This window comes from Littorina saxatilis, linkage group LG7 (assembly GCF_037325665.1).
Source record: "Littorina saxatilis isolate snail1 linkage group LG7, US_GU_Lsax_2.0, whole genome shotgun sequence".
In the NCBI taxonomy this organism is placed as follows: Eukaryota; Metazoa; Mollusca; class Gastropoda; order Littorinimorpha; family Littorinidae; genus Littorina; species Littorina saxatilis.
In genome coordinates, this window is record NC_090251.1 from 42,967,753 (window position 1) to 42,977,939 (window position 10,187).

Genomic DNA, 10,187 nt, shown 5'->3' on the forward strand with positions numbered 1-10,187 from the left:
TCAACCAAATTGGTTGAAATTTTGGTCAAGTAATCTTCGACAAAGCCCGGACTTCGGTATTGCATTTCAGCTTGGTGGCTTAAAAATTAATTAATGACTTTGGTCATTAAAAATCTGAAAAATGTAAAAAAAAAAAAAATTTTTATAAAACGATCCAAATTTACGTTCATCTTATTCTCCATCATATTCTGATTCCAAAAACATATAAATATGTTATATTTGGATTAAAAACAAGCTCTGAAAATTAAATATATAAAAATTATTATCAAAATTAAATTGTCGAAATCAATTTAAAAACACTTTCATCTTATTCCTTGTCGGTTCCTGATTCCAAAAACATATAGATATGATATGTTTGGATTAAAAACACGCTCAGAAAGTTAAAACAAAGAGAGGTACAGAAAAGCGTGCTATCCTTCTTAGCGCAACTACTACCCCGCTCTTCTTGTCAATTTCACTGCCTTTGCCATGAGCGGTCGACTGACGATGCTACGAGTATACGGTCTTGCTGAAAAATGGCATTGCGTTCAGTTTCATTCTGTGAGTTCGACAGCTACTTGACTAAATGTTGTATTTTCGCCTTACGCGACTTGTTTATGTTTTAATAGCTGCGTCCGCATATCTGCTGCAATCGGTCGCTGGAAGCGTCGAATGGCAGTGATTTCCTTTAATAAGGGTGTTTGTGCGAACAGGGCAAGAAGCGAGGTAACAAACTCATTATCGAAAGGGGCTCGATAATGGCCTCATGTATAACATACCAGTCAGTTAAAATCGGAAATGAAACCGCAGTAGCTAAAAATGTGTTTGCCGCTGATACCCCTTCACTGAATGTCTCACTACTTGCAAAAAGCACTCCCGGGACTTTAGGGCGTCGGGAGTTTGGACCCTCTAACATGAAACGCTGCTGGAGTGCTATTCATGAATATCAGTTACACACCAGTGACCTCGATCGCCCCGCACGTGTCAGCCCGGTGTGGTGCACAGATTTTTGACTCACATGCGAAGCAAAAGTGAGTCTATGTACTCACCCGAGTCGTTCGTCCGTCCGTCCGTCCGTCCGTCCGTCCGGCCGTCCGGCCGTCCGGCCGGCCGGCCGGAAAACTTTAACGTTGAATATTTCTTGGACACTATTCAGTCTATCAGTACCAAATTTGGCAAGATGGTGTATGATGACAAGGCCCCAAAAAACCTACATAGCATCTTGACCTTGCTTCAAGGTCAAGGTCGCAGGGGCCATAAATGTTGTCTAAAAAACAGCTATTTTTCACATTTTTCCCATTTTCTCTGAAGTTTTTGAGATTGAATACCTCACCTATATATGATATATAGGGCAAAGTAAGCCCCATCTTTTGATACCAGTTTGGTTTACCTTGCTTCAAGGTCAAGGTCACAGGAGCTCTTCAAAGTTGGATTGTATACATATTTTGAAGTGACCTTGACCCTGAACTATGGAAGATAACTGTTTCAAACTTAAAAATTATGTGGGGCACATGTTATGCTTTTATCATGAGACACATTTGGTCCCATATGATCAAGGTCAAGGTCACTTTGACCCTTATGAAATGTGACCAAAATAAGGTAGTGAACCACTAAAAGTGACCATATCTCATGGTAGAAAGAGCCAATAAGCACCATTGTACTTCCTATGTCTTGAATTAACAGCTTTGTGTTGCATGACCTTGGATGACCTTGACCTTGGGTCAAGGTCACATGTATTTTGGTAGGAAAAATGTGTAAAGCAGAAGGTCAAGCATGTGAGTCGTATGGGCTTTGCCCTTCTTGTTATTTTATTTTTTTTAAATCTCAGCCAGTGTTCAAACTGGGTCATCAGCTCCTCGCAAACCAGACAGCGAGACTGAAGTCGTGCTCTGTCAAGAAAAACACCTGTGCTCTGGCTTGTATGTTCTTGTTGTTGTCAGGCTGTGCATGTTGTCTTATTTTGTTTACTTTTAGTCAATTTTAGATTACATGTGTTAACATGTGTGTGCCGGTGTGTGTGTGTGCCGGCCTACTCTTAAAAGATCGAAATTGTTCTCTTCCGGCATTCATGTGCCTTGTTCAATATCGGGTTCCCTTGCCTCTGAACTTCTGTACACACTAAGTCGCTGGCTGATGATCGATGATGCTTCTGTCCCACGGAACTTGGTTCATTAGGGAGTTGATTTGTTGGTTCGCTAGTTAAGTCGCTGGCTAAGGAAGCGGTTGCTCTTTATCCTTGTGTTCGTTCCGGGTCACTGACCACCAAGCGACAATCCCATCTCAAGGGAGCTGACGCATCTTATGTATTGTATTACCCTGATGGCAAAATCGTTTCAGTTATACGCATATGAAGGAATCGGCCTGAGGCCCCCCAACAAGCGCGATAAGATCAAATTCAAAACCGCGACACAATCATGAATTATCAAATGGTGCCGATGGCCGCAGTGTGTCATAAAAGTTCATAACAGGCTTTAAATATGCCCTGTTTGCTTTTTGTCCGGCCACGGCCGTTCCGCTCGGCTAAGTGTATGTTGAATAATTACTAGTGCAGAGACTCGGCATCTGAACCTCGATGGGTCGTATGCACTGACAATTCGCAATATGAGTTTGTCCCCTTTACGCTCTTTTGCAGCCGAGAGTAAAGATATAATAATTAAAAAAATAATTAAAAAAACAATTTAAAAAAAAAGGGAAAAGAATGTCGTGTATGCACTCGCGGGCTGTCCGGACCCACGTCTGTTTAAGTAGCACGTACGCACAGGTCTGACTCCGACTGACTGACTATTGGGACACATTGGCCTATCTTGGGACAGGTAGGGTTAATATGTTATGTGGGGGGCACATAACACAAGACAAACATACAGACAAAGAACACATATAGGAACGGTGTGTTATTCCGGAATCTATTGTTGCGGTATTTCAAATGAAGATGATGTTGAACGGTTTTTGTTGGAGATCGTTAGCTTAGTTTGTTGGATATAGTCGGATGGAAAAGAATATCTTGGGGTGGATAGTTTGTGTGTGCGTATGTGCTTAAAAAAAATAAAATAATAATGTGTGACACACTGGTGTCTCAACGTAGGAACACTGCACCGTTATGGGCCGGGACCCAGCAATGTTCTATTAACACACACTCAATTTTCACAGATGCACATAATCAATCAGCGCAGACTCATTCTCGCGTCACTCCTTAATTATTCCAATAGGTTTGCATTAGAATTTGGAAGGAAAGAGTGGAACAATAGGTCCTTGAATTCTACGCCACCATGGCAAAGCGAATAATGGCCTATATCCACAGGTCCTCAATGATAATCATAAAGCGTAATGTCCAGCAGGTTGCTTCAAATTAAAGAAAGAAGATGAAGGGGCTGGGAGTGGGCTGCAAACCACATGTCCGCTAAAGTTAGGGTGCATTAGACGCCCCCCCCCCCCCCCCCCCATCCCCGCTCACGTCAGAATGTGTGTCCAATTACAGAGCGAAAGGGGGGTGAAATAAAAGTTTGCAAAGGTATGCAACTCTGCAAACAGCGTACATTCATACGGTGCATGTATTGTGATAAGTACGGTAACGCGTTACACCTGCGCATTCCTCGCGCACAAGTTGCGGCACACACATCATGGTGCACTTGTTCCCGTAATGTTTGTGTCTACTTGTTGTTCAGTCGCCCAACGCGGCACGGTAGCTGCCGAACCGTTTGACGTGTTCGCATTCCCTATAATTTCAATAGGTATGGATCCAAAGAGGCCTCGCAGTGGCAGCTAGGAAGTTTTTTTCTTATTGAAAAACTTGGGAAACTGCGGTAAATTACTATGCATCTCGCTGATTCGAATGAAATAGGCATGCCGGCAGTACGGCTAGAAAGGGAAGGTCATGTTGAAGGCAAAGTTTTCCCCTGAGAGCAAGGTCTAGTACCTAAGTTATATTATGCTGTCCTCATGACCGAGTCACTCTCTCGAAGTCGGGAAAGCCATAGTGAACCGACTGAACTTGGCCTATCACGTACTCGCAGTAGTTTATGTTGAAATCAACTACTTCTTCCCGGCGAAGCCGGTACCCGGCGAAGCAGACTCGCCTTGATTAAAGCAACACTAGTGCAGTGTCCAACATCAGACTGGAGTATGATGTTATTCGTTGCAAAACATTTCAAAGTAGGTCAAGGCTGAGAAAAACAAATGACGTCACAGACTCAGTTCTACATTTTTTTTTTTTTTGGAGGCCGGGGGGAGGGAGGGAGGGTGTCTCACACCGATGTAGGTCGAAATGATGTGGGCGGCGTTCCGGCGGAATCGATTTGTTTGTACCGCGCGAATCATTTTTCTTTCTTCCATTTTACCTTTCAAAGACGTACGTATTTCATGGCAAAAGCACAGGCACTTGATATCATTTTTGAGGCCAAGACTTGAAAACAAAAATCATGATATTGCACAGCGGCACGAGACATTTGAACACCACACAATAAATAAGCATGTACGCCTCGGCATGCAAATGAATATAAATATATAATATAAATATATACAATTTGATACACTGAAATGAAAAAATAAAACGAAAAAAACAAATAAACCGGCCACCATGACAGCCGGAACGACATGCACATAACCCAGTAGATGTATCGATTGAACACTGGATTTTCGTTCATTTTGAGCCATGTGACGCTCAAGAATTCTGAAAAACGCAAATAACGTATATTAACTTCGGTCTGAATTTGATCAGAGAAAGAAGAATACAGGTGTAACACGGAACCGGGGCGAGGGAAGTTGTGTGTGTGCATGATGTTTGCCGAATGCGGCACGCGACGGTAGTGACGGTGTGTGCGGCACCGTGCGTGTGCGCGCATGGGCGAGCGTGCGTGTGTATGTCAGTGTCACAGTGTGCGTGTGTGTGTGTGTGAGAGGAAGATCAGTGTAGGCCAGAACGGCTGTATTCTTTTTTACACCCCCGGTATAGGGGTGTGTATAGGTTTCGCTCGATGTGCTTGTTTGGGTGTTTGTGTGTTTGTTTGTATGTTTGTGTTCGCATATAGATCTCAAGAATGAACGGACCGATCGTCACCAAACTTGGTGAACAGGTTCTATACATTCCTGAGACGGTCCTTACACGGTTAGGGAGTTATTGGTGGATTAAAATTATACAAGGACTTATACAGGGACATCTTCATGGTCAAAGGGAAATAACCATTCTCACTCAGTCACTGCCACCAACTGAGAAGGTTATTTCCCTTTGACGGGGGTGTTTTTCCTACCTCAGTCGTAGGAATTTCTTGTTTTGCTTAGTGTTTCGAGTAGTTGTGCCACCTCTCTGGCTGCACAAGGATGTGACGACGGTGACTGATTGTGTTGCACCAGCTGTGATTTTTATTTCTTTACACTGAAAGCTGGCGCCTGTTGATGACTGAGGAAGCGATCCGAAAGACTTCCATCCAAAGCCCTTGAATGACGCACTGTGACTGTGACCTGATCATAGCACACGGCCATACGGGGTCATTGAAATTAGGCCCTGTGTCACTGTGTGTGTGTGTGTGTGTGTGTGTGTGAGTGTGTGTGCGTGTATGTGTTCGTGCGTGTGTGTGTATCTCTCAGTCTCTCTCCCCTCCTCTCTCTCTCTCTCTCTCTCTCTCTCTAGTCTCTCTCTCTCTCTCTCTCTCTCTCTCTCTCTCTCTCTCTCTCTCTCTCTCTGTAGGCTTACCAGGCTGTGTGTGTGCGTGTAAGTGTGTGTGTTGGTGTGTGTCTGCCGGTGTGTGTGTATGTCACGTCTCTCTCTCTCTCCCTCTGGCTCTCTCTCTCTCTCCGATGTAGGCCGTATCTGTATGTGTGTGTGTGTGTGTGTGTGTCAGTGTGTGTGTGTGTGTGTGTGTGCGGTGTGTGCGAGAGTGTATGTATGTGTGTGTGTGTGTGCGGCCAGTGTGTGTGACGGTGTGTCACAGTCTCGCTCCTCTCTGTATGCTTACCTGTGTGTCTGTGTCTGTCACAAGTTTGTGTGTACATATCGTGTGTGTGTGTGTGTGTGTGTGTGTGTGTGTGTGTGTGTGTTTGTAGTACATATAATCTGTGTGTGCGCGAGGCACGCGCGTGTGTGTGTCAGTGTTTGTTTGTACGTACGTACGTGTGTGTGTGTGTGTGTGTTTGTGTGTGTGTGTGTGTTTGTGTGTGTGTGTGTGTTTGTGTGTGTGTGTGTAAGCCTGCACGGTGTGTTTGTGTTAGTGTGTGTGTGTATATATATATATATATATATATATATATATCAGTGTGTGTGTCAGTGCCGGTGTGTGTGTGTCAGTGTGTGTGTGTGTGTGCGTGTGTGTGGTTGTGCACTGCAGGTGCGTTTACACTGAAAAAAGTCGCGGCGAAAGTGTTGTTTGGACAGCTGCTGTCTATCGTTCTATTCTCTTCCCTACCGAGATGTCACTGAGAGTACTGCGTATGTTAAAGGAAATGAATACTATTAATCTGTTCGTTTGGGGGGGGGGGGGGGGGGGGGGGCGGAGTGTCTGGGGAATTTGACGAATCTGAAGAATGTGTGAAATCCACTAGCTATACCTTAATCCAGACGAACATGGCACGATATGCTCGGAAACGCACCACTGTGACATGTTTGTCAATAAATCATAGTGAATGAATGAGCTTCAGGGCGCTGCTTTTCTCCGGTGCTGGTTACAATGGTAGTCCAGCCGCGCTGGCTGGTGGCAAGACGCAAAGCGCCGTCATTTGTGCGGCGGCCTTGTAACCAGCATCACGTGCACAATCAAGGGAAGTAAGTCAATTAGAATTTTCAGATTTTTAATGACTTTACTCATTATTCATTTTTAAGCTTCCAAGCGGAAACACAATCCCAAAGTCTGGGCTTTGTCAAAGATTGCTTGACCAAAATTGCAATCGAAAATTAGGGTGTTACAGTCCAGCCTCAACATTCACAAAATGCCGGATGTGACGTCATCAAAGACATGTATCGAACAAATGAAGAAACAGTCTGGGGACTCGTCATTTGCAGGAACTCTCATGTACAGTTTCATGAAGATCAGTCCAGCAGTTTTCTCTGAATCGCTCAACACACACGTAAACACACCACCCGTCACCACCTTTTAACTAGACGTGTGGGACAGTAGTAGGCCCTACACTTTGTAAACACTATCTAGTGTTTACCATGTGTGCTACATTTGTTTAGTAGATTTATATGGCATGTCGCAGAATGTTCACACCTGGTTACAAAAAATGTGTTCGAAAGTGGAACACTTCAATTTACAGTGAAGTTGGCGGTTCTTCTTCTTCTTCAGCGTTCCAGAATTTTCTGGTTACGTGTGAGCTCGTTTGCCCATTTGGGTTCCCCACACTATACTCTGAGAGCATAGTCAGCTCACTCCGCTTTCGTTGAGTAGGCATGCTGGGTATGTTCGTGTTTCCATAACTCACCGAACTCTGACATGAATTACAGGATCTTTTCCGTGCGCACTTGGTCTTGTGCTTGCGTGTACACACGAAGGGGGTTAAGTCACTAGCAGGTCTGCACATAAGTTGACCTGGGAGATCGGAAAAATCTCCACTCTTAACCCACCAGGCGGCAGCGACCGGGATTCGAACACAAGACCTTCCGATTAGGAGGCCGACGTCTTACCACCACGCCACTGCGCCCGTCATTGGCGGTTCAATTTACAGTGAAGTTGGCGGTTCAATTTACAGTGAAGGTGGCGGTTCAATTTACAGTGAAGTTGGCGGTTCAATTTACAGTGAAGTTGGCGGTTCAATGAAACACTGAGATTCTGTGATAAGTCAGGCACAGGAAAAGTGAGTACTGTATGTAAATAGTGGACCAGTAGGATGACAGTACTGAGTAAGGGTCGTATGCAGAGGTTGCAATGGTCAGTCGCTGGCTAGAAATACTCCAAGGCGATGTAAAAGGAGGTCCCGGAGAGGAGAAGCGCTCCCAGAAAGTCGGTCATGACCAGAAGAACAGTAACTGGGCAAGAATACCCAACGTTGACGTATTTATCTGAGGGAAAAAGAAATTAAGTTCAGTTTGAGCACACACACCAATATAACACACGCACATGCACGCACGCACCCACCAACCCACATACGCACACGCGCCGCCACAACCAATACCAACGCGAAACACAACACTCGCTCAACACGCACCGGCGCACGCATACCGGGCACACACACACACACCACACTGACACGCAGATACACACTCATACCACCACCACCACCACCGAGAACAACTACCAACTCCTCAACCCCCCAGCACCCCCAGCACCCCTCCCCCCGCAACCCACTCCCTCGCCGCATCAGTCAATGTTCCATCCCCACGAACATGTATACACAAAGCAAATCGACAAGAAAGACAATTCGCGAAAAAAGCGATGTCAAAACAGTCTATCTGTCGTCTTGAAAGATTGAAACTGAAAGTCAACAATTTGATCAAAAATATCACCGACATTGCCCATTGGAAACCGACAGTTGCCTTCAGCTTGTTCACTTACAACATTGGGGGGGGGGGGGGGTGGTCGTCGCAACATGGGTACATCATCACCATAGACCATTTGGTCTATGATCATCACACAAAACAAAGCCCATTGGGAACCGGGGCGGGGATATAGCTCAGTTGGTAGCGCGCTGGATTTGTATTCAGTTGGCCGCTGTCAGCGTGAGTTCGATCCCAGGTTCGGCGGAAATTTATTTCACAGAGTCAACTTTGTGTGCAGACTCTCTTCGGTGTCCGAACCTCCCCCCGTGTACACTACATTGGGTGTGCACGTTAAAGATCCCACGATTGACAAAAGGGTCTTTCCTGGCAAAATTGCTTAGGCACAGTTAATAATTGTCTACCTATACCCGTGTGACTTGGAATAATAGGCCGTGAAAGGTAAATATGCGCCGAAATGGCTGCAATCTACTGGCCGTATAAAATTTCATCTCACACGGCATCACTGCAGAGCGCCTAGAACTGTACCCACGGAATATGCGCGATATAAGACTCATTGATTGATTGATTGTTTCAGGCAGGTTTCACAATCTTCAATCACAGACTTCCTTTTTTTTCAACAAAATCAATCTTGACAGAGACCTTTGAAATAATGTTTTTTATTAAAGCCTTACATCTTCCTGGATGGAATCAAGACAAAAACTTGTATGCAGACGCATTCTTGTCGACATAATGTGATATCTTGTTACAGTACTCTATCAAACAAAGGGGTAGACTTAAACAGAATTGGATAACCATTTATTCAAAGAATATTGTCCAGAGGCTTTAATAAATTAAGCAATAACAATGCAAGCAAAATATCATTTCCGAGCTCAGTGAAAAAAGCAGCAAATAAGGACTAATTATGGGAATTCCGTTCTTCTGAACTGCTATTTCGCTGTGATGCACGTCATGAGCATACCTTCAAAAAGTAACAATGTTAATTGCACTCCATTTCTCTTTTTTTTTTAAAGTAGAATCATTGACCAATGAAAATAAAACGATCTTGGAAAAAAAGTTGCATATTCTTAGAAATAAATACCTGAAAATGTAACCCTACCCTCTAAATGGTGACATCATGACAGCGAAAAAAATACCGAACAAGTCATGTGAAGCGATAATAAAACATTAAGTTGATTTGAAACTAAAAGATCAACATTGGAACCAGGGACGAGTCATTAACAATGCTAGTGAGATTTGGCTAGCCGAAAGCAGAAGACCGAGACGGGTTGCCTCTGTGATGCATATGAACAAAAAAGGCGATTTTTCTCATTTGAGCAGATTTTCACATTAAGCATGACATATCTGTTTATACATTGGGATCCAGGAAATCGAAAGGATACAATACAATGACTTTTGAACCTGTAATCAAAAGTGTTATTATTATTTGCAATTTTAGAATGTTATGTAACAAATTTAATAATACAATTCTGAACTTACATAACTTGACGAAATGTAAAACAAGTCGCGTGAAGCAATATATAAACCTGTAGTCAATCTATAGGCATCAAATTGAAGGATAAACTCAAAAAAACAGTCATCGGCGAGACTAAATTCAGATAGCCTTGGTTAACCATACCCGAAAACCGTCACGGGTCACACTCATCTCCGCGAAGCATACTCCACCTGTTTTCTTTAATTCTGAACGCGTTTTTAAAGTAAACATTACATATGTATATATATTTTAAATCAGAAAAAGATAAGAAGTACAATGCAGTAATGTTTGAATCTGTAATGAAATATTTGTTAT